The sequence below is a fragment of the Canis lupus genome, chromosome 11, assembly GCF_011100685.1.
Source record: "Canis lupus familiaris isolate Mischka breed German Shepherd chromosome 11, alternate assembly UU_Cfam_GSD_1.0, whole genome shotgun sequence".
Taxonomy (NCBI): Eukaryota; Metazoa; Chordata; class Mammalia; order Carnivora; family Canidae; genus Canis; species Canis lupus.
In genome coordinates, this window is record NC_049232.1 from 29,694,417 (window position 1) to 29,719,477 (window position 25,061).

The 25,061-nt window shown below is 41.5% G+C and overlaps 1 protein-coding gene across 46 annotated transcripts in view; it reads right to left on the minus strand.

Annotated features, from left to right (window-relative positions):
- PTPRD (protein tyrosine phosphatase receptor type D) overlaps positions 1–25,061 on the minus strand; it is a 2,163,408-nt gene that overhangs the window by 508,846 nt on the left and 1,629,501 nt on the right. The gene's annotated exons all lie outside the window — the stretch shown is intronic.

A 25,061-nucleotide genomic window follows, 5' to 3' on the forward strand; every position in this document is an offset into this window, starting at 1 on the left:
TGCCCGCCGCCTTCGTGCGCGGCCGCCTTACTCCCGCGGAGCCGCGGCCGCCGCCCGAGTCCCCCCGGCCGCCGCCGCCCGGCGCTCGCGCGGCCAGCCCAGTCCGGCTCGAGGAAGTGCGGGAGAGTCAGCGAGTGAGTCCAAAACCCCGAAATCCAGCATCCAGAGGAGCGCGTCCCCCCGCCCTCCCTCCACCCCTGCCCCCTTCTCCTCCTCCTCCTCCTCCTCCTCCTCCTCCTCCTCCTCCTCCTCCGCCTCCTCCTCCTCCTCCTCCTCCCGGGCCGTCCTCCTGGCCCTTCTGAGCCGGAGGCTGCCGCGGCGCTTCCTCCTCCTCCTCCCGCTGCTCCTGCTCGCCCCGCGCTCGCCTCGCAGGCTGCGCCGCCGGGGGGTCCGCTCTCCCTCCTCCTCCTGCCCTCCTCCTCCTCCTCCTCCTCCTCCTCCTCCTCCTCCTCGCGCGGCTCGCGGCGCGCGGCTCGGGGTCCGGGGTCCGGGGTCCGGGGTCCGGGCCGGCTCTCCTCGCCTCCCTCCGCTTCTCTCCTGCCCTCCTGCTGCTGCCGCTGCTGCTGCTTTTAAAGACGGTTCTTTGGCCACAAATAGCAACTCGGCTGCCCCCCTCGGCGCCTCCCTCCCCTCCTTGTCTTCTTCCCCCCAAAAGTGAAGCGCACGCGAGAGGTAACCAGGACCTGAGGCCGTCGGGGAACGGGGCGAAGCGGGGCCGAGGGGGCGCGGCGCAGCCTGGGGAGCGGCCCGAGCGCGGTCCGGAGCCCGGGGGGGGGGGGGGGGCGGCCCGTGGACCTGGCGCGACCCGGCGGCGGTGCTGCGGGCCAGGGGCCTCGGTGGGGAAATGAAATGGGAAAGCTCGGGAAAGTGACTGGAAAAGCTTCTCCCTTTGTTTCCCCGTCTGGGTGATTTCTAAAATCCTCGGAACCGCGCTGGGGATCCCCCGGAATCGCTGCCCCAGCGCGAGCAGAGCGTGTGCGCGTTGGCGGCGCGGGAGTGGGTGCGGGTGCGGGTGCGGGTGCGGCGCGGCGCGGCGCGGCGCGGTGCGGTGCGGTGCGGTGCGCCCCGGCGGCCGGGCGCGGGCAGGACAGCGGGGCCCGCGGCCGCCGACAAGCCCCGAGCCCGCGCCGCCGACCCACCGACGGGCCGAGGCGCCGGGCGCAGGAGGGGCGGGCGGGGCCGTGGGTGACGGAGGCGCCCCGCGCACGGGCGCGCGCACACACACACACACACACACACACACACACACACAGGAGGGGGCGGGGTGACGTCACTCCCCCGGCATCCATCCGCCAGGCCAGAAAAGACCCCCTCCAACAAATTCACTCATCCCCTAAGAGCTGCCCCCCGCACACCGGAGGGAGAAGATGCAGATCGCGCCCCCCACCCCCACCCCACGCCCCCCAAAGCGCTTCTCAGAACACAAGGAGCGCGCGCTGATGAGCCCGCCCGCGTCCGCCCCAGTTCACCTTGGCCTCTTACTCGGGGATGCTCGTGGGATCTACTTTGGAGTCAGAGAGGAAGAGAGGAAGTATCGAGTCCATCTTGCGGGGACAACTCTCGTTTTGCTTCCGTGCTACTTGCTTTTAGGATGTTGGAAATTCACTGCTCCCCGCTTCTCTGAGGAACCCCGTAAACCCGCGCCCTAGACGTGCACTCGGTTGAACGCTTCCACCACAGCACACGCCGGTTGCACTCTTGGCTAACAGGCACATCTGAACCTTCCTCGCTCCTCCTCCGGGGATCTCTGGCATGTGGGAAAAGTCAGCAGCTGGAAGCCACCATTGGCAACTGGCCTACATTCTATTAGACGTTTTATTAGAAACTTGGTCAGAAAGGTTAAATAAAGTAAAGGCAGGGCCTCCAGCCACCTTCCTTGCTCATTCTAAACTCAGACCAGCACACACACACACACACACACACACACACACTAGGTGTGTGTGTTTTTGAAAGGGCAAAGGTAAGCAGACCTCTTAGGTTGCCACCAATGATCTAGCATCCCCACCGTTGTCTCAGGCTGCCCATTGGTTTCCACCACCTACATGCTGTCTTCCTGAACAACACTGAAGGACTGGTCAGTAATCTTCTGCCCCTTTTGTGCTCCAAAAAGAAGCCACATATTTTTGCAAGGAGTCTTGCTAAATTAAGTTTAGTTTTCCAGCAATTGGAATGGGAGAGGGGATCATTCTGGCATGACTCTTCCTTGCACTTTTGTTCTTTATGGTTAGCCTTATAGTAAAAAGAAGAAATTTGTATCTGTGCAACCCCCAGAGCCAGGTTTACCCTCCAGTCTTTCTTTCGGATGACATGAGGAACTGAAAGACTGAACAGGTATGAGGGACCCCTTGCCCCTGTGGCCTAAGGATGAATTCAGAAATCTGAGCCTCCCCATACAGGTGATTCTCCCCCAGGGTATAAAGTCAGGGTGTAAACTGACTTGGCTTTCCCATTGCCACATTCTCCTCCATAAACTGGAGAGCCCAGTGGATGTTGGATGTCAGAAGAACAAACGGGAAGTTTGTCAAACCCTAGTGATCCTTTTATATTGCATTTGGTGGAGACACGCATATCCATCTGCCGCATTTGAGGAGGTCTGACCAGGTCTGACCTGATTTTGAAAGATCCCGGCTGAGAAATCCGACTGCCGTCTGGGAGTGTAATCAAGGAAATAACCTACTCCACTGGTAGCAAGTTAGACTACTGGAGAAGGTAGCAATGATCTTTACCAACGTGAGCAGCAAACAGGTAAGCAAAGGGATCCAGAAAGAAGATGAGAAAGAGAAAACTATCAGTAAGTGAGATTAGCCCAAGGACTCTGACACCATGAAGTCCTAGATGCTCATCTTCCACCATGACCAAACGTCTTAGAGAAAGAAGTAGCAGTGGGAGACGGCGACTATTGAGTCTGAGCTATTATTATATAAGATCCAGTATTATTCAGGGCATGAGGATGAGGGGATCAAGGAGACAGAGGACATGGGAGCCCATATACAAATATTAATACAGTCAGTAGATTTGTAACAAAGTAACACTGCAACATCTCATATAATCTCGGGGAATGTTTACTATTTGGAGATCTGAAGTCAAAGAACATCAGAGGTGGGCTAATCATCTGTTGAAATCACCCAATTTTACAGGTAAGGAAACTGAGCCCCTGAGAGTTTAAGGTAACCAAACTATCTAGTGGCAGAAGCAGATCCAAAACCCAGATATCCTGACCCAATGTCACCCTGCCCCCCCGGCCCCCGCCCCACATCTTCCACCCAGGTCTAGATCAAATCGATTCTTTTTCCCCGTGTATCAATGAGCATGAAATAGAGAATATTTTAAAACTATACTTAAATGAAGAAAAATGAAGAAATAGGACTAGACATTCTCTCAGTTCCTTTCCGCTCTAGCATTCTGTTATGAATAGCACACAGGAACTTTGCTAGAGCACAACCCCCTCTAGTGCATAATTCAGCATACAATGAGTATGAGTCTACTTTGGACCCCATCCAAGGGAGTTAGTTCCTAGAAGTACTTGAAAGATTTTATTCTCATCTATAATGAAACATGCTAAAAAGACTAAAAATAATCATAAGGCAATGATAGTAATCATTTGTTACTCTTGTATTATGTACTAAACATCATGCTATCCCATTGTTTTCTAAAGGCTCATCATGACCTTTTGTGGATCACAAATCTAGTGGGTCAGGAACAATTTTCTGAGCAAAAGCAATGAAAGTAGGAAAGAAAAGAAAGAAGAGCGCATTATATATACTGAACATTGTTCTGTAAAACTTATGTTTTGACCATGTGGCTAGCGATTAAAAGTTTCAAAGCTGTTACCTTGCCTCCAGTCTTAACAACTGCCTTGCTAGTTAAGTATAATTAGCTCCATTGTACAAGTGAGAAAACAGGAACCGAGAGGATAATTTGGCCACGCTGGCAGAGTTAGCAAGTGGCCAAGCTAGGATTTTAAACCTATATTGGTTAGATTTCAATTATGTGTTTTTTTATTTCTATTCTGACTACACATTATTAACCGAGGAATCGAATACCTGTTGATATTTTTTTTTGTAAGAGCTTTTTTTTTTTTTAATTCAGTTAGAAGGGAGACACATAACATAGATTCAAGTGACATGTTTTGAAGATAGTGAAGAGTTTCATAAGGTAGTGAAACGAATATCTGAGACCTCTTCCTATAGATGATAGTTATATCCAATATACTTCATTAATTTGCTGCTAAATGCACAAATGGAAAAATGTTTAATGTTTTTAATCTTCAAATAACCATTCATCTCTACAAGGGTTAAAATGTTTGAGACAGCTTCTCAAATTTAATTCATACAACATTTTTCAGTAGCTTACCGCTTGTTCCAGACACAGAACTAACACGTGAGAGAGATTAAACAAACAGATATTAATTATACTCACTAAACAATAGTTTGAATCATTTGAGAACACAGGATCTACACATATAAAGTAATCAGACTACCCCGTAATTCCATCTAAATTGTGAATAAGAAAGGAAGACAGTAACTTAGATGCCATGCTAATTTTTTTTTATTCATATAGTCCTATGCATTCTGGAAGGAACATTGCACACATTTAGATGCTGTTATTCCCATTTTCAGATTTGGAAGCTCCTACACAGAACTAGTTGGTGATTGAAATGAGAGTCTAATCTTGATCTTTCTGATTCCACAAATCAAAGTCTCTTTACAAACAGAGGGGTTTCCAGTAGACTAAGAGGTAGTTAGAAATTTTGAGACGGGCTATGCAAACAGTCACATTTTTCTCCATATGAAAGAAAGGCACTTTCTTTTTCTCCAGGGCAGCATTTCTTGTTGCTGCCAGGCAGCGATGTTCTCTTAAAGAAAAGAAATCCGCATCTTTCTCTAAAGAAAGGCTTAGAAAAGCCAGGCCCTCTCCCCTGCCTCTGTTCAGTTTGGCTGCTGCATTTCACCCTCACCTGCAGTGTGTAGAGGACGTTATGGTACGATGCTATTTTCCATTGGCTCTGCTACTGGAGATTACAGCATGCGACTGTGACAAATGGATATTCCCATTAAATTCTTTAGTAGAGTGGGGCATTCCATTAACCATTGGCACTATCCCAACCCAAGTGAAACATTGGGTCATTTTTTTCTTGTGAGCAAGAAATGAAGGGGGAAAACGGAAAACAAAGGATATACTCTAATTACCTTTCTTCCTTTCTTCTTTTTTTTTTTTTTTTGTTGCATGCATGATGATAGCCGTATATTACAATTATTTATAATTAATATATGACAAGCTGTCAGCTAAAATTTAACAGGTGATTTATCAAGAAGTCCCATTAACTCATACATTAAGCCGTGGGTTTCAGTATTCCCTAACAATAAAAGTGTGTTTTGGTTTTGTTGCCTTAAATCTATTGTGTTTAAATATTCAAAGGCCACCAATCTTTATATATTTGCAGCATCTTTTAAAAATACAAGTATGGCTAATACAAATGGGCACTCTGTTAGTAATGTAAGGAATAAGCACTTTTTTTGGCACGTTAACCTTTAGATGCTAATGTTTTCATTGACAAAACTGACTGCCTAGTGTTTATTTTTAAGTTTTAAACTTTTATGATTCTTTAATACATTTTCCAAATGGTGCCTTTGGTAGTAAAGGCAAAGCTGAATAAAGAAGAAAGTAATTGCACTTACTTATATTCCATTTAGAGTTTGTATCTTACACTAGAGGATTTTGAAATGAAGGAATATTTTAAAATACAGAAAAAGATTAAGAAGTCACCAGAAAGCTAGTAATTAATCACTCAATAAAGGGGAAATCTACAGAGACCAGAAACTGATGAAGCAGTCTCCATTTTGCTGAATAGCAAAAGAATGGGGCACATGGTAGAAATGAATCACAGATATTTCTTGGGAGAGATAGCAAGAGTCTTTAAAAGAGGAAAAACTTGGTTTTCACTGTCTACAGAAGGTGAATGTCATGGGATATAACCTGGAAATGAAGTTAAATTCTAAACTACACTGTTATTGGTTCCATGGCCAGCCAAAGTTTATATTGTTGGAGAGAATGATGGGGTTGGGAAAAGAATGATAGAAATGTAAAGCAGCATTTGTTTATATTTTATTGCATGAGGCTGGCCATGCTGCAGGATGTTAATGACTCACAATCAACTACTGGAGAGGGTGCTGAATCTCCTTAATGAAAGAATGTGCATCAAGACTCAATGGTTAGGAAGAGAGAGGGAGGAAAAACATTAAAAAGTGAGGGCAAAACCCGAAGCACAGCAGTTTTTCAAAGCTTGTAAGACTTTTGTGTCCACCCATCAAGTCCAGTTTTCACATTTTTAGCAAGAAAGCCATACGAAGCTGCAACTTTATTTCTAAAGGGTCCTTCAAACAGGGTTTCAGAAAATGATTTTCAGAAACTCAGACGTGAAATAGCGTAAGTTGATTTCGTGTTAACAGCCAATCTACCTCTTCATAGGCTGGGGCTTATAAATGACCAGTGCAGAAACGGTCCCGGTATCCGGACAGGGACCTGTCACAAGACCTCGCCTTGCTTACCGGATGCCACAAGTTCCCCACGTGGAGCTGCGGGTTCTTCCACACACAGTCAGGAGCAGTGTTCAAAGCGGCGAATGGAACAAAAGCATCACGGCTATGATTTTTCAGTTGCTTTTGAAACTTTGTCTTACACATCTTTACTTATCTTTAACTTCACTTATGCCACTTAACAGTTTCTACAGGGTGTGCATATTTAGCGAATGTTCCCTCTCAGCCATGTGAGAGCAGATTAGTGTCTGATTTGAGCCAAAAACTCTCATCATAGTGCTTTAAACACTATAGATACTCCAATAAGTATCTGAAGTAAAGGAAGGGAGGGATGGAGATAAGAAGAGAGAAAGAGGACACGAGTTGGTTGTCAATCGACCCTTTTTTGTGAAATATTACTTTCTTTACAAAGCTTATTGCAGCCACTAAGTAAGATGGAATTTGCTCTGCCTCTGTTCTCCCATTATTTCTTTTTCTTATTTCATATCTGCCTATATTTTTATTGTGTATATTTGTGCCCTAATAAGCTCTGAGCTTGTCCTCACTGTTTATATCACCACCAGTAAGCACAGAACCTGGACTAGAAGCAGATCTCAAAAGAAGTCTGCTGAATGAATCAATGGATGATATAACGTGGGGCTATTAACAATCTTTGACCTCAAGAAGCACAAAAACAAATCAATTCAAGCATGTGTTTTCTCTGCCTTCCCCTTGGCAAACAAACCAGGGTCAGATATCTAGAAGCAGTCCTAAACAGAGCACTGGGCACCCATACTTTTTACTTTTTTCTATCAGAGGGAACTCCTACCTAGTGAGTCTCAGACTGTAGGAAATATCCTACCTTGTACCAAGTGGAGGTAAGAAGGAAAAGATATACAGGCTTTGCTTTTCCTTCTTATACTCATGCTGTTCTAAGAGTCTGGATGTCAAAACTGCTCAGTTTGATCTGTTCCAAGCTGGGGAAAGAAGAGATGAGAAATTAAAACAAATGCTGCAATCTAAAATGTTTTGTCTGTGATTCAGTCCTTCTCGTGCCGGCCGTAATACACTTGCCTTTTATTAAAGTTATATCTATTCTTGTTTCCCTCAGTCCTCTGTGCCTCTGCCATGGGCCAAATCCCATATATATTTCCAGATTGCAAGATTGTAAAATCTTTAAGAGAAAGACTGGGTCTTAATCTTCTGTGTGTACTTTGTACATCTGCAGAATGTCCTGTACAAGAAAGATATGATAAAATGCTGTTTAACCGAACTTTCCAAAGTCTAGTGTTTTCTTTAATATTAATGGGAATTCTGTGGGGGCATGAGCATATCCCAATTTTCCTCATTTAATAAATTCTATTCCACTGTCCCTAGGGAGTATACTTGCATTTATCCGATCACAAGCCCACAAGCCCATATGTTTGGACTGCCAAATCCCTAGAATGGAGGTTCACAACCTTGGCTGTATGTTAGAATCATCTGGAAAACTTTTAAAAACATATGCCCAGGGACTACACATATGAGCTGAATGGGATTCTTTGGGAGTGAGGGTCTAGAATATTTTTTAAAGAAGCTTCCTAAGTGATTCAAATGTTTAGCCAAGGTGAAGTAACCTTGCTTTACAGCTCTAGGAAGCATGACTTGAAAATCACTAGACTAGATTATTTCCAAAGTATTTTCCAACTTAGGATTCTTTGTGAAATCACTTTTGTTTCATAAGTGAAAAGGAAATGACCTGTTGACTGGATTCCATTTTTAGTAGTCACTACAAATGAAACACAGCCCAAATTTCGAATTTCGTATACTAGCGTAGTATTTTTAGCATTTCTTTTTACTTGGTTTTTATGTATGCCCATTCATCCCCACTGCTCACTCATTCAGGCCTCCAGTGGTGTGAGGTATGTCAACTATGCACTATTAAGGGATTCGAAGAATGTGTGCTACGACCAAGGCTCACATATTAAGGAAAACCCTTTCATCCAAACACAATACAAACAGTCCCTAATGATTTTCATCCCCCGCAGTTCAATTAAAAGAGGAAGAAATGCCATCAACTAACTGAAATTCCAGCCACACTGCCCCCTGATAAATCTGTGATTAAAACAAAGAAAAGATCAGAAAGATTGACTCCCATCCCCGAAAACATTTGGAATTGAGCCTCCATGTTCATGTGTTATTTTCAGTTCAATCAAAAAATAACAAAACTACTACCTTTGAGAGAGAAAGATGGTGCTCACATTGTTTTGCTTAAGGAATTCATGTTCTTGAGAGGGAAGTTTTCTCCGTAAACTCTAGCAGTAGAAAACGATCAACTATGCAAACTACGCAACTAGAACAGATCATTTTTATTTCTCTAAGAGTTCCTAGCCCAGTGCCTGGCAAGTACAAGGAACACTCTCCATACTACATCATTCAATATCACCATTCACGTGGCATTTTGCAGTTCACAGAGAACTTTAAGACACCTGTCTCTTTTAAGACTCCTAATAATTCTGTGGATGGTAAAACACCCACTTTCCACATGACCCAGACCCGTGAATGGATCCTAGACACTGTGAATCAGAACCTCTGGGCTAGTTCTGGGGAGCCAGAATTTTTGGCAAGCTTCTCAGGTACTTCTGAAAACCACAGTGATCACTCCATTCAAATTCATTGATTTGTATTGTTCCTAGGAAAATAACCCAGTACAGCTGAGCCGATTCTGGCAGTTGTTAAGAGGCTAGCTCTCTTTTTCTCAGATTTGCCTTTTTTCTTCCATACTTTTCAAAAGGGGGAAAAAATCACAGGTGGCACTATTTTACCTAAATCTACAAGCTTTTTAATTCTGCTTTGCACAGCTGGCTTATTCTAACAGTTGCCCTTGCTGTGAAGGAAGCTCCTAGCTTCTGGCGTTTGTGGCAGGATCTGAATCCTACCTACTCCCCTTCTGGCCACAACTAAGGTCTTAACAAACTATGGAGACCACAGGCCTCCTTCAGCAGGCAGCTGTAATTACATGAAAATTGCTGGACATGGGAGTGCAAACCCAGTGGCCTGCTGGGACATTTCTATTGGCTTCAGCCTGATACTTGGGAACCCACTAGTTCTAGCTGTTAGACTCAGGAAGAGAATGGCTGTGAGCTATTTGTGTTGGTGTGTGTCTTTCTCCGTCAGCTTTCTAACTCAAAAGTAAAAGATATATTCTCAGCTAGCCACCCCTCTTATATTATATTAGATCTGCATAATACTACCTTGCAAATACCACCTCATATAGAACTGGGGGGAATAAAAAAGTAAAATAGACCCCTCAGTAAACCTTCTTTAGAATAAAAAATGCATTTTAAGAGAGGAGACAATGTTACTTGTATCTTATAATTACGCCTAATCCACACACAGACTGGAGAGAAGAGGATTTTGATTTTTAGGTCTGGAATAAAATACACTTGATTGGAAATGAAGATGCAAGAGGGAAGAAAATCCTCAAAAATTAAAGGAAAAGAAAATGTGTGTCAACCACCCCAATCTTCTTGATTCTCAAACTTTCCAAATTCCTTTGGTTCACCATCCCAACCTTAGTTATACTCTCTTGTTTAACAACCCTCCAGCTATTATGGTTACAGTTTCTGGGAAATTTGTCTGTCAGAAAAAGAAAGATTCCAAAGAGTTTGGCTCTTTTCTCTTGGGCAATAGAAAGCCCTGAGGGTCATAAGACATCAACATGAACACCCCCTCACCCCCTACCCACACACATTTGGTCTCTTACTTTCTCTCTGGGGCTCAGCAGCCCCATGACATGCTGGGTCCTTTTCGCTCTGAGGAAAGCTGTATGGGCCGGAGAGAGCAGGATATACCCACACCATGCTCTCTGACTCAGATATGCCCTGCTAGAAATGACGAGCTGGCTCAGATATTGGGAAAAGGAGACACGAGGCAGTTTACCCTATCTTTGGGTATCTGAAAGGGTAGAAGAGCTTTACACTTTCCATTTCCTGCTTGCTAAGAAGAAAAGGCAACTACTCCCTTTGAAACCACTTGTTTCCTTCTAGTTTGTCTTACTTATACCCTTGAAACTCTCAAAACACGTCCACATGTTGCTAGGTCCATCATTAGTGTTGACAATGCCTGCTCTCTTGCTTTTAATTCTGTGAATACAGATGTTCCCATTGCTCCTTTTAAAAGCTCTGGGCACGTGTTCAAAACATACAACCCCAGCAAAAAGCATCACCTAAGCCAAACCCACCAATGACTGGACACACTCCCCAGTTTGGAAGGCTACCCTGAGATGTTGCTTAATTGCAGTAGATTCTGTGAGTCAAAGTTCACAGAGCTGAAAATGGACGTTTTCTGTTGGCACTTTACCCAGGGTCCCCCTCCAAAAAAAAAAAAAAAAAAGTGGGACATGCAAAATCAATAATTTAAGATTCAATGAAGTAAATTTCACCTCAAATGATATCCTTAGAGAACAGAATATTTAGGGAAGAGCAGAGTTCCCATGGGGAGCTTCAGGGTAGGATTAAATTTTGGTGGTATTATTTGCAAGTGCTAAGAAAGAGTTTATATTTAGCACTAAGTTCTTGATCTTATCTAATGACTGACTTTCCATGGCCTTTGGAAATAACTTTGACGGCAAAATTCCTGTCTGTGTTTTATCCCTGAAGCTGACCTGATCACAGGATCAGAAGCTGCTATCAATGAGGCTGCGATAAGAGGGAGCACTTTACTAATGGGAAGGGCTCCGACACATCCGTCACTACAAAGTGATGCTCACCCACCTTGGTGCAGCCAAGAAAAAGAAAAGGAGCGCAACAGAAGTCACATTTTGCTGTGACACTTCCCCAACCCATAATACACAGAACTGTCCCCAGAGTGCTGTTTGGAGGAATAAGACCCTAAGGAGCTTAGGGTGGTGGCTTAGGCCCCAACGGCCGGGCCAGGAGCTCTTGCTGCCACTTCTAGAACAATCCACCACAAAGTCGCCCCCCAGCCCCAACCAAAACTGAAAAGTTTATAGCGAGTGGTAGCACCTGCGTTTCTGTCCTGGACTAGCCGAAATAATTGCCTCTGCTGGGTCTTCCCCGGGCAGTGCAGGGTGAGGGATGGGCCACAGGCGGTGCAGAGGAGGAAGGCCCACCTGGAACCTGCCCAGTGAGGGGCTAGCAGCTCCTGCAAGCAGAGACACCAGCGAGCTTTCCTCCTCTCCTCTGGGACACTTGTGTGTGCCACGATCCCTCTCCCCCTATCCAAAAAGGCTCTGTCTTCAGGAAAACAAAGACTTTTCTGCTCCATGGTGTTCTCTCCCATGACTGAGTGTTCCTTTGAACAACGTTATATTATTACAACCTTTGTAAAGCTCAGGACATGGAGGCTGTGTTAATAACACACAAAAAGGAAAAGCATTTCGTTTATACAAGCTAGTATTTTGACCATAATTATACTTTTCGCTGTCTTCTTGATGAATCAGGAACTTTTGAGCCAGGTATCCGAACAAAGCATTATAAAACTAGGATCACCCAGGACGTGACCTACATTATGTAAATCTTGTGGAAACAAAGTTCTGTTCTTCATCCCTTACTTGGAAAAGAAACAAAAACAAATCCTGTAATTCTTTTTTATCTTTGATTTTCATGAAAACCATCCAGGGACAGTCCACATTTTTCAGAAATAACAAATTTTTCAGTACAGAAGGCAGCATTTGCCAATACAGCAACAAGAACTCAGCCAAGATGCTTTGGAGGAGTTAGGCAAGTACAGTTCACTAAGACCCAAACAATCCTTGGCAACCAATCAGAAAAACAAGTCATCAATGCATTAAGGGAGCCCTCAAATATGAGTGCTGTCAGTGGAAAATAGAGTTACTCACCAACCGAAAATGTTTACTTGAAGTGAGAATTATTTTATGGAAACCACTGTGAGTTTTGGAATACTTACAATCTGCTCAGATTGGTCACTGCGTACAATGCTCCTGCTGCAATATGCCCTGAGACTTCTAATCGGTCTGCCTAATGGAGCAGGTGGCGAGATTCTCTACTGAGGCTGTTGGCTCCTGGAGGGCAGGGACCATGTCTTATTCATCTTGTATCTTGCACAGTACCCAACTCTTCAAAGACAGTCAATAAATATTGAATGAAAGAATCTTTATATACATGACCACACTCCTTGATCCCTGGCATAAAATATCAACACCCCATCATCTCGATCCTATTGCCCTGCTTTATTTTTCTTTTGAGCAATTATTACCAGCTGTCAAGCTCCATGGTTGCTTTTATTATTCATTATTTCTCTTTTCCCTACCCAAATCTAAGTTTCCAGAGGGTGGACTGAGCAGGTTTGATTTCCTGGATATCCCTAGCTCCTAGAATTTTGCCTGGCACTAACTTGCGATTATAAATATGTGTTGACTTCTGAATGAATGAATGAATGATGAATGAATGAATGAATGAATGGTATTCCATCATCTATTCTTTTTTTCTTTAAGATTTTATTTATTTATTCATGAGAGACACAGAGAGAGGCAGAGACATAGGCAGAGGTAGAAGCAGGCTCCCTATGGGGAGCCTGATGTAGGACTCGATCCCAGGATGCCAGGATCACAACCTGAGCCAAAGGCAGATGCTCAACCACTGAGCCACCCAGATGCCCCTCCGTCGTTTATTCTATCCCATTGTCTAATGTCTATTTTTTCTCTCCTCTTCATTCTCATCTAATTCATCTTAATAAGGCCTGAAAATTATACTGTGAACTTCAGTAAATAGCAACAAAAAAGTGTTTCTTCATTACATAATTGTTTAAGGAATGGAAGACCAGGTCTTGTGGGTCTCTAGTACAAGTGTTTACAAACCTGCAGATAAATATGAGTGACAAGAAATGAGGAGGACGGGGAGGTAAGAAACAAAGTATTCTCCTGGAGGCCATCAGTGGTGGACACCCTGTGAACTGACAGGCTACCTCATGTGAATTGTAAAACACATTTGTGTACCATCTTCTAGATTCTAGTCATTAAAATATATGACTACTTTCTTTATCATTCTGGGCAGACTTCATGTCCTTCCAGGCTTTTAGGGTAAAACTTCATCTTGTCTAGATTTTGAGTTCTCTTAACCCATCATTTTTAAACTTAGGGTAACATTTTAATAATATGTTATAATATTTGTTTCCTTTAGGCATTCTGCATTGTCCTCATGTGAGAATGAGTAACAATTCCCAAACCATTAACAACATTCCCATTTTACCACCCAATTTAGTGCCTGATAAAACCACTGAGTGAGTGGTTCAGTGACTTGCCTGTTGACTTACATGTGGTTGGTCATCCTGCCAAATATAAAACTTTCAACTGCCAACTCCAGATATTATTTCTTTCTTTTCAAACCAATATAGAACAGGAAGTTCTTTGTTCCTTGGAGATGCCCCTAATATGTGATGACAGTTGAACATACTTATTTTTGCAATTTTCCAATTTGGGTATCGCCGAATGAAACTGGAATAAATTAGGGAAGTGGCCTTGCTGCAGAGCCTAATTCTGGAAGAAAAGCACTGAGTAGGAAATGTGTGTCATTGGCCTTCTGATTATTGCCTGTCTTCTCCACTCTTGGCCTCTTCGGGGCATCTCATTCTCTCTACCTTGACCCCAACCTCCTCCATACTCCGGGCAGGCCAACCACTCAGTTGCCTTGCTCTCTTAAGGAATTTCATCTCTTCCCTAATTTATTATAAGTGGAAGTTGCGCTAGGGATGAGAGAACATAATCTGTAACTCTGTTAATAGCTGTGTGTCATGGGGTGAGCTGTAGAAATCCCCAGAGTCCTCATTCCTTTATCTGTAAAAACAAAGATAATAATATTTATTTCACAGAGCTATTGCACGGACTACATTAAATCATGTACTTGAAATTTCCATCCAAAGTCTATCTCCTAGGAGATGTTGGGATGCAAATGTCTGGATATTTGTTTTGACTTAAGTTGGTAGTTCTAATGAAACTTTCAAAACAGAAATATTGAGGACATTTTTTCCTAATGGATGGTGAGGAGATTACTTTAGGTGGAGCAAGGGTGTTCTGGGGAGGAAGTGGAAGGTGAAGGACCATGATGTAAAGTTGTTCAGTCCCCAAACTACACAATCATACACGGATACACTAAAGGTAGACATCCATTTGTGAAATGGGAAAAAAATGAAGGTGAAAATGGGGGAAAAAACCTCTTAAGGTTTTGGGGATGATAAAATGAGACAGTAGAATGGCAATCACTAAATATATTAAAGTTAATTATAATAAAAAATTGTCCATCTGCCCTGCTCTTTCTAGTGTTGATACAGGAAATCCTAGTATAATCACAATAATTGTAACTGAAGACTTCAGAATGACTTTAGGAATGCTTTACTTGGTTCCTTCCTGCTAAAGTTCATTTTATTTCTAACATGTTGTAATCATGGACACCCTATTTCAAGCATAAGGTGAGCATCTTGAAGTATATTTCCTAAGTGTGTAGCAGGAACAGGAAGTTGAGAATCATGAAATAAACAAATCTAGGTACACGGATGTTCATTTATATTATTGTGTTTAATAATAAGCATTATTTCACTTCCTTAATGATGGTTAAAATCTGTAATCTATATCATGATTTTACTGTGATTTGAAGAACAGGCTCTAGACTCCGAGTGGGCTGAACTCCTGGCTCAGCCATAAACTAAGTGACGTTGCGCTTAACCCTGAGCTCTCTGAGCTTCACTGTCCTTGTGAAGGGATGAAAAACATACACACTTTTCATAGTTGGTGTGAGACATGTAGAAAGATCACAGATTCTTTATGATGCTGAGCCATGAATTAGCCAATCCTGGACTCTATCCCTGGATTTCTTATGAGATAATAAGTGTCCTTATTGTTTAAATAACATTTTTGTTGGATTCTCTCTTACTTGGAGCTCAAAGGATCTTTACTGGTATATCTCTTCTTTTCAGTACTTCAGAATGTGAGCATGTATGTAAGAGTAGCAAGCACAGAACTGGCTTGATCTTGTGGCTTTTACCACTTATGCTCTAATGTTCTTTATCAGGTTAACCTAAGCCAACAGATCCTCTGTGTGTGTGTGTGTGTGTGTGTGTGTGTGTGTGCATATACATGTTGCCATTTAAACAACTCATGAGATACAGGTGAAAAAATTCACTGATATTGCCTTTATTAATAATACACTTGAGGTATATATTGGAGAATAGTCATCAAACCAAATGAGTTGAAAAAAAGCTCATATTCTAAACATCAGTCTATCTCTCCCTTTAACCTCTGGAAATAAACCAGGAACCTGCTTTTCTTTGGAAAAAAAATGTTATGAGTCCTGAAAACTTCTTATGCCTCTGAACCTCCTTTGTAATGTCCATGCACTCTAATATTACAGGATAATCATTTTACTGCAATATCTTCAGAAGAATTTGGAGGTTCGTCATTTCCTGGTTAAAGGTTTCATTATTTGCTTCTGGCAGAAACCTAGTCAGGAACAATTCATTGGTTTATAATTCTAAGTTAATACACTCTGATCATTTAAATCTGGGAAACTTACTTACAAAAATAACTCAGCACATTTGTTGTTCTTTAAGGACTGCAGTAAAACTTCACTGAGTGGCCTGGTAACCTTTGCAAACAAAGACTAGTTTTAAATATTTGAATGAAAAATGCAAGCATGTCTGCACCCATCTTTAAAAATTAAAAAGTTCAAGATCATGGCCTGATTGATGACTAGAGTAGGTTATGTTTTAAACGTGTCCTTTATAAAGTGTCCTTCTTGTCTTTTTCTTTAACCACTCTGCTTTACATTTTAAATAGTATGTATTAGCCAAATTAGAAGAAGAAAGATAATGTGGGCCTTGTTCTAAGAAGTCAAACACAAAGAATTCAGGGTAACTTCTATGTCCAATTAATGGTTCATTAGATCATTGCATAATCTGAGTAGGTTGACATCACATTTTTAGCTGTTTTGAGAATTTTATGAGACATTGATGTGTGAGGACTTTTACAGTGGTGGTTTATTTCTCCAGTGTAAAGGATTTCAGAGCAAAAATAAATTAGTATATTAAATTAATATCTAAATAGAATAACATATTTTAATGGGCAAGGTATCTTTTATTATTTTGGTATTTCTTATGACTTTTTTGACAATAGGTCAAATTATAAAAATTCGCATTTGCATCCACTTATAAAATGATACAAGTTTATCAGGAACAAAAATGCAAAGGAACTTTCAGATCTCCGTCAAACTTGACATTATTTTCTAGTAACATTTGCTAAGAATGATAACCCTTAGTGGCATTTTACATTCACAGAGGAGACAGGCCAGTAGACAGAGTCTCCAGGGGTCATTCTTTTGTCCTTTGCCCCTTTAACATTTAAACACTGCAAATAAGTGTCTCCAACTCCTCTCAGATAATCCAACTCTCACTTTCTTAAACTGGAAGCCTATGAAGGATGTTGAATGGAAGTAAAGGTATGTGTGTGGGCAGAAGCCCATGAAAGTATCACCCATGATCCACCTCAAAATGGCCAAGAAAGAGGGTCAAATCTCTCCTTGGGTGTTAATACTCTTCATCTTACTGGAGGTTGGCAGTTTATATGATTGACTTTAAAGACTGACCAGAGGGACGCCTGGGTGGTTCAGTGTTGAGCATCTGCCTTTGGCTCAAGGCGTGATCCTGGGGTCCTTGGATGAAGTCCTGCATTGGACTCCCTTCAGGGAGCCTGCTTCTCCCTTTGCCTATGTCTCTGCCTCTCTCTGTAGCTATCATGAATAAATAAATGAAAATTTAAAAAAATAAAAAGTAAATAAATACCGACTAGAGATCCTAGAATTATGAGCATTTGTTTAGTACATTGTGGTCACTGGGTGCAGTATATACTAATCATACTTGAAAAGAATAGTTAGCTTACATTGTCGGATATTACTTATTTTCAGGACGTCATCTGAAGGAGTTTGCTCAGGGTTCCCAAAGGCTGGAATAGTTAATGAGATTGGAAGCTGTTGAATTGTTCCACACTATGTCCTTCAATGCAGTTCTTCATTAGAGGCACAAAAAATACTTGGAAGCGAATAAAATGACTACTGTATCTTTTGCGTTCTCAGCCGCGTCTGTAATGATCCAAACTAAAAAATATCAGTGTGTGAGGCCAGGGGAGGGGATGGTGGAGACAAATCTGGAAGAAGAAAACTAAATAAGGGAGGGTTGTAAATGTTTAAGAAGGAAAGAGAAAGTATTTGGTTTACTACCAATTTAATTCTCTGCACCCTATCACCCCTTTTAGGGTATACAACACAAAAAAGAATGGCCGCAGCTCTGCCTTGGGAGGCTCTGGGTAGATGATAATCCCACACCACCTCTGAGCCATTGTTGGTGGTACTTCTGTGTATACCAGGCTCCTCTGGTACATAACATAAACGCTTTATGTGTTTTAAGTGCAGAACAACTTTCCTTACCATGGGTAGGATGGGAGAGGGGGCCTAAGGTACATGCATTTAGAACTTCCCTAAAACAATGCATCTCTCTGTATTCCAGAGAGAGGACAGTACCCCTCGTGTCTGCAGGAATTTGCACACCTTTCTTGGACTCATTATGACCTCAGATAAATAAGATCTGTTATCCCTGAGATGAGTGAGTGGTGCAGACAGAGGATGCCCTTCATCAAAGCTGTCTTGCATATTCCTGTTTTCCTGTTTTTACAACAAATAAACGTGCTGGATGTGGCACGTCATTCATATTCAGTATGAATACTGAATAGACGATTTGACTGGGTCCAGTGGGCTTGGCTCTGCATCCACTCATAGCTCACTTATACCTTTCTTTTCATTCATTTACCCAAACACCCACCGAGAGCCTACTATGTGCATGGTACTCTGCAAAACACTAAGGGTGCAATGATGAGTAGAAACAGACACAATCGGGTCACTGGTCTATTACCGTGGAGCTCACTGGTCAGTAGCAGTCAGTCTTGATTATTATTTTAGTTTTCTATGTTCCCTTATAACTAATGTCCACCTTCCTCTCCAAATTGTGAGTTACAGACTTATTAAAAGACTCTAAACATTTTTAGTGGGAGGAGAATATTATTTAATTTCGGTGATTTAAAATACTAGCATGGATCTTGGATCGATGCTATCTTCTTTTAATTTGTCATGACAACCTTCCAGCATTAAAGTTTATTAGACTTTGCTTCAAACTTTACTCAGAGAGACAGAGATGGAGAGAGGCAGGACCAAAGCCAGAAGCCGAAGTTCTGGTCATCCATTTTCGGAGACTGCTCCAAACACCCTCACATTTCCAGGTATTCTAAAACGTGTAATGAGAAAAGAGTGAGCCTTCCAAATCACAGAAGATCAGAAACTTATTGACACAGAGTGAACCTTTTTGGTCTCACTGCTTAAGTAAGAATTTTCAAAGCAAACATTTCAAACCTCCACTTGTATCACTGTTTACAGAGAAAATACACCCTCTGTTTACTGTGGGGACTGGAATGTAGCCTTAAAAATAAAGGCTGGGGGGGGGGGGATTCCTGGGTGAAAAGAGGTCAAACTGCAGGGAAACTAAGACAGTCATTTCTCTCAATCCTACCCCTGAGCAACACAGTACCTTCTGCCAGTAATCTACCTGGTTACATCTGGTAGAAATTGGGATGGTAGCCACATCGATAATCACTGAATAAACAGCATATTAATGGCAACTGCTTGAAAGATAAGGAGGGATTTCAGATCCTCAAGTTGCCTTTTCTGAGAGAGGCTTCATTTCAAGGCCTGGCTCATCCCCAGTCAGTGTTATCCGTGGAAAGAGCCGGCCACCTGCTCCTGCCTTCTCCCTTCCATAAAGATGATGATGTGGTGCAGCACACAATCATCTCCTACTCACTGCTTTTAATATTGTTATTTTTATTGAGCAAAATTCTAACTGCTTAGAGCTAAGTATTACTGTTTAATCTGAGGGCACCTATTAGGAGTAATGTTATTACTGAAAAGACAGAAGCAGGCAAATGGTCCAGGTGCCCTGCGCTTTTCTCTCCAGCCACTCATGGCTGCTGTGTCTCATCCTAGAACACCGACAAGAAGTGATTATTCACATGTAGAACAACACATTTCTACAACTTCCCCTGAAAAGATAACTAAAATATTTTAGTACACTCTGTTTCTTTAGCCTAAAATAATATTTCTAAGGTCATTTCTGATATGCTGCAGGAATTGACAATACACTCTGCTACCTCCTTTAAAAATCATAGTTGTAATTGTTCATCTCTTCCCTCATTTACTCATCCCTTCAATAATATCTATTAAGGACTCACTATATGCCAGGCTTTGGGGTGCAGTGGAAAGGAAATATGTTCCTTGTTTTTATGGAGCTAAGAGTCTAGTGAGAGAGATTATTCTTTAAAAAGTTGTATATTAATCAAATCTTTATGAATTTGTTGTAAAATTCAATAGGGTAATGTGATTTTAAAGTTCCTCATTAATACTTTTGTAAGGTAAAGCACTGAATTCTAATACATCTATTTGGCTAGGCCAGATATATCAAGCTTTATTAAAGCTGGGCACATTTTTCCTCTTGAACATGAAAATGCTTTCCTTCTACAAGGTCTCTGTGAAGGATCATGCTGTTGACATACAATTCGTTCCGTACAGGACAATGAAGGAGTCATAGCTTACATCACTGTGTATTGATATAATTACAGTAATACAAGTTTAAATAAAGAACAGACACATGGACAGCTAAGCCCAACTCAGTGTATGTGCTTTATTAAAAATGTGAGACCATAACATAGTGAAAGTATGAGGGGTGGAGCCATTGGGGACAGAATTTAAAATAAAAAACCTTTCCAGGACCAGGTTCTTGAGGACTAATAGAACTAACCCGAGAAAGGAAGAAATGGTGGAAGAAAGGAATAAAATCACAGAGAATTCAAGACACCCAGCCATCATCTTCACTATGGTTATTTGGTCAGTCCTCTCCTGGAAAGAATGCCTCGATTCCCTTTCCAGACAGCCTCCTGGACTCTTAATGGGTTCCTTCCTGTCTTCTTACTCAAAAGAACAAGGAAATGAGGAGGGAGCAGTCATTCAGCTTTCTCTCCATAAATAAAGTTCTATCTTGCTGAACGGGGGAGGATTGGGCTATCGTTTAAGAGGCTGGTAGAAAACTAAGGGAAAAGAGAAGAGCCCCAGTATTCTGAGGCTCATGCCTCAAAGGTTAAACCAGAATGCAAATAAAACTGGTCTGGAAAAAAAAGCACATTAGGACATGGTCCAACAAGATCTTTTATTTTCCTTCTTCTCTTTATATTAGGTAGGGTGAATACTCAAATATTGTTGACTCATTGACTAAAAACAGTAAGGTGGTCCGTTTGTTTTATTTTGCCTTGATGAGACTTATTTTTAGATTTATTTTAGAGTATCTCATCTTAAACTTATAGTTCTGGAAAGGGTAAAATGGTCTAATCCCACCCCCCTTGTATGTGTGCAGGTGTATATAAGTGTGTGTGTGTGTGTGTGAGAGAGAGAGAGAGAGAGACTTCAATTCTCACATTTATCTTCCATTAATAGTGTCCATTACTTCAAATTGGCTTCAGAAGTCATCTTCTAAAATCTCTTAATCACAGTTAAAGACGCTGTAGAGTTGAGGACCTATGAAGATTCTGGTACTCTGCTAGATGATTTTCATATATTTTTATCATCTATTTCTCACAACTTCCTTGCAAATTATTACAATTGTTATCATACAGAGGAAACAGATACAGATGTAAGTAAAAGCACGGATTCAAACCAGATCTGAATAACTCTAAATTACTTTCTACTTTTGTGGAGACTGGAAGATCTGATTTCTGGTCTCAACTTTGCCACCTAAGTAATTGATCTTGAACAAATTATCTCAGCACTCTGGTTGGTAATTTTTTAATCCACAAAACAAGGGGGTGGGATTAGACCATTTTATCCTTCCCAGAACTACAAGTTTAATAATCAACGTGTCAGAGTGAATAGTGACCATACGTTTAAAGTTCCTGGTAATGCCTTAATAATGCCAGTTATATAAATAATGAATAGCACTAATTGAGCACCTACTGTATGTCAGGTATTGTGCCATTTCAATCACATACATTAATTCTAATCCTGGCAATGATCTTACATATCACTTCACAGATGATAAAACCAAGAGGCATCATTGTTAAGTAATGTTGCCCATGGTCCAACAACTAGCATAAAGATTAGATGAAAGTTATAGAAAATTTTCTATCCTCAGATTTGTTCCATGCAGAAAAGACAGAGGTGATTTCTTAAAATTCTGTCCAGCACAGATGCCAAGACACTTAAACCAGCAGCTGTTTTCCTTGGATTTCAGTGGGCAGTGTTGCTAGGCTTGATGGGTCAGGACCATAAACTTGGGTAATTTAAAGATGGAACAAAGGGCATAGATGACAATTTCTTCCAAGCACACACCTGCTGGGAGCTATGAGTAACTATCCCTAAGGTCAGACTTAATTGGATTTAGATCTAAATGAACTCTGACACGTTGATTATTCACTGTTTGAAAGCAAAAGGAAGAAAAATGCTAAGGTGAGAGGTCAGGAGTGTTAGCTTTCCTCTTTCACTCCTGTGGATCTCAAAAGTCCCTACTGAGGACTTTCTTTTATTCAGGTCTTGTTATTTTCACTTTTAAAGTCATTTAGGGAACCTAAATATTCTGGTCCTTTATCCATCCCAAATACATATCTTTCCTTGAAGACTCAGGTTCTATAGCTTCTAGAATCAGTCTGGTGATAGATATTAGGAGCCTACCAAAGGCAGCACAAAGTATTTAGGGATACATATTCAAGAATTCTCACAATTAATCTCCACAGAATTTAAGAAAGGGAAGCAGGCAAGCTTAGAGATGATAGGAATATGAAGGTGAATAAGAGTGAGTGAATTGTCTACTCTATCCCAAGCTTTGTATATTTTACCTCAGTTAATTTTCAAAATTATTATTCTCATTTTATCACAAGTACAATTCTTATCCTCATTCTATCAAAGGAGCAATTGAGGCTTAGGGATTTAATCCCATGCAACAGTAAGTGGCAGAAATGTTATTCAAAATGCAGCTCTGGGGAACCCTGGGTGGCGCAGCAGTTTAGCGCCTGCCTTTGGCCCAGGGCACAATCCTGGAGACCCGGGATCGAATCCCACGTCGGGCTCCTCGTGCATGGAGCCTGCTTCTCCCTCTGCCTATGTCTCTGCCTCTCTCTCTCTCTCTGTGTGACTATCATAAATAAATAAAAAATTTAAAAAAATGCAGCTCTGTCTGATTCTGGCAGCCAGAGCTCTGAGATAATGGTTGTCCTGACGTGGTCATTATAGGTTAGATACTGGTTTAAACTCATCCAAAAAAAAAAAAAAAAAAAGCTTTCTGGAGAAGGTGGGTCCTGATTTGGAAGACAGAAAGAAAAACAAGTGGCATGATTGCCTCCTACTACTTAGGTCTGGCCTTTAAGAGGGCAGGCTTTGGGAGAGCTGGCAGCAGGGGTGTGGCCTAGTTAAAGTGGCAGCCTTGGAAAAATGAGTAACCCAAAGGGTAGAATAAGGTGGAGTGAAAAGAAGAATCTGAAGGATTCAAGAGAAGGTTCTTTGAGTTTACAGCTGGACCCAGTGATGAGGCTAGAGACAGCCGGTGATTGTTTTAACACAACAGGAGAGCTGCCGGATGCTTGAGAACCAAAGAATGATCTGGGAGCCAGAAAATGGGAGCAGACTAGACTGGTCAATTGTTAAAGATCAATAGGTATATTGAAGATTTTGGGAAAGAAATACACCTGCTTCGTTTGAGAGTAACACGATTTCCATAGTAAGTGAGATCCCTGACAGAAAAGAGGAGGTTGTAGAGAAGAGAAAGGCCACAATTCAGGTCTACCATAGCCCAACCTATATTCATCATGTGTCATTCTTTCATTTAACAAATATCTGCTGAGAACCTACTGTGCATCAGGTTAGCTGAGGACACAAGGGTTTCCACAAAGTATGTCTGAACTACAGCAGCATATCAGGTCTGCATAGAGGAAACAAAAAGTTATCTCTTGGACTCCAGTGAGGGTGACATAAAACTTATGACCACAGAATCAATGATGGAAAATTCACTGTAGAAATTTAAGTGCTTTTGAGAATGAGATAGGATTAAGTAGGATAGGATGACTATCCCAGTGCAGGTGAAGTGTTGATTGTGTTGAGTGAAATGGAAACAGGAGAGCCTTTGCTTTGAGAGGAAACAGAACAGGAAATGTGGATGAGATTTATAATGATAGTAATAGTTCCCATTTGGGGACACTATACTTTTCAACAGTACTAGATGCTTTACTTATTCACCAGTCTGTACTACAGCTCTGTAACTATAGTAAGTTATTATTGCCCTCATTTTATTGGTGAGGAGTAGAATGACCAACCACCTATTTGTCTGGGACTGAGTGGTTTCTCTGCCAGGGGACTTTTAGTGCTAATGCTGGTGGAGTCCCTGACAAACTGGAGTGGTTGGTTATCCTAGAGGAAACTGACCATTACCAAGTCACCAGTCAAAAAAGATGGAATATGAACTCATGCCCAAGATTTCCAGATGTCATTCCATTACACCACACTGCCTCAATCTTTAGAAATTCCAAACTTATCAATATCGGGTCACATATTTTCTATCCATCCAAGCATGGCAGTTTTTCTTTCTTGAATCAAATAACTTGCATGCCATATCTTTTGTTAAATTGTTCATTGATGCTGTCTTGACTACTAATCCCGATGTACGATCTAGCAGATCTTTGACTAATAGCCTCTTTCAACACAGGAGAAACATATTTATATAGTAAACTTTTTTTCATTTTTTTAGTTTTTCAGCTAGAATCTCAAAGGTAAGTGGTACAAAAGAACTCCAAAAGAGGCCATATCTACACGAGCTTAACATCTGGACAAAAATGAAATGAAAAATGAAAGTCCAGCTGTTTTGTCCATAAGCCAAACATGATGCTATTTGGGGACATCTGGAAAGTTGATTGAACTTTTTTGATTTTCATACAGATGTTCAGTGTCATACAGTCACAGCCATAACTGCGCATGGAAAGATAGGCATAATGGTATTTCACTATGTAATTGCCACAGGGAAACCTTTCATAATGCTAATGTCTGTGAATAGAATGAAGACTCACCCTATTGGCCTAGACTGTTGTATCAATTATATTTTATAGCATGTGGTTATTATGTTCCAGAACACGTATTTTGACCTAGATAGCCATGCCTTGATGTAGACATTATGGATTTTGAAATTAGTTACTTTATGGCCCTTTTCTTTTTAAGTTTTAATTGGTTGGATGGAAGCAGGAAAAGTGGAATGCCTGGATTTTCTTAAATAACTAAACAAACATCTCTAAAACTTGTTTAAAAATGATTCAAGTAATTCAAACTTGAAAATGATGTCACAGTCTAACCAAAGATAGTCCTAGGGTCCAATGTACTCTGTGATCAGCACGTCTCTCTGTTTGACTGTTGTGTGAAGCAGCTGCATTATTTGCATTTTACCAGGTAAACAAATTCTGCACCGTGTAAC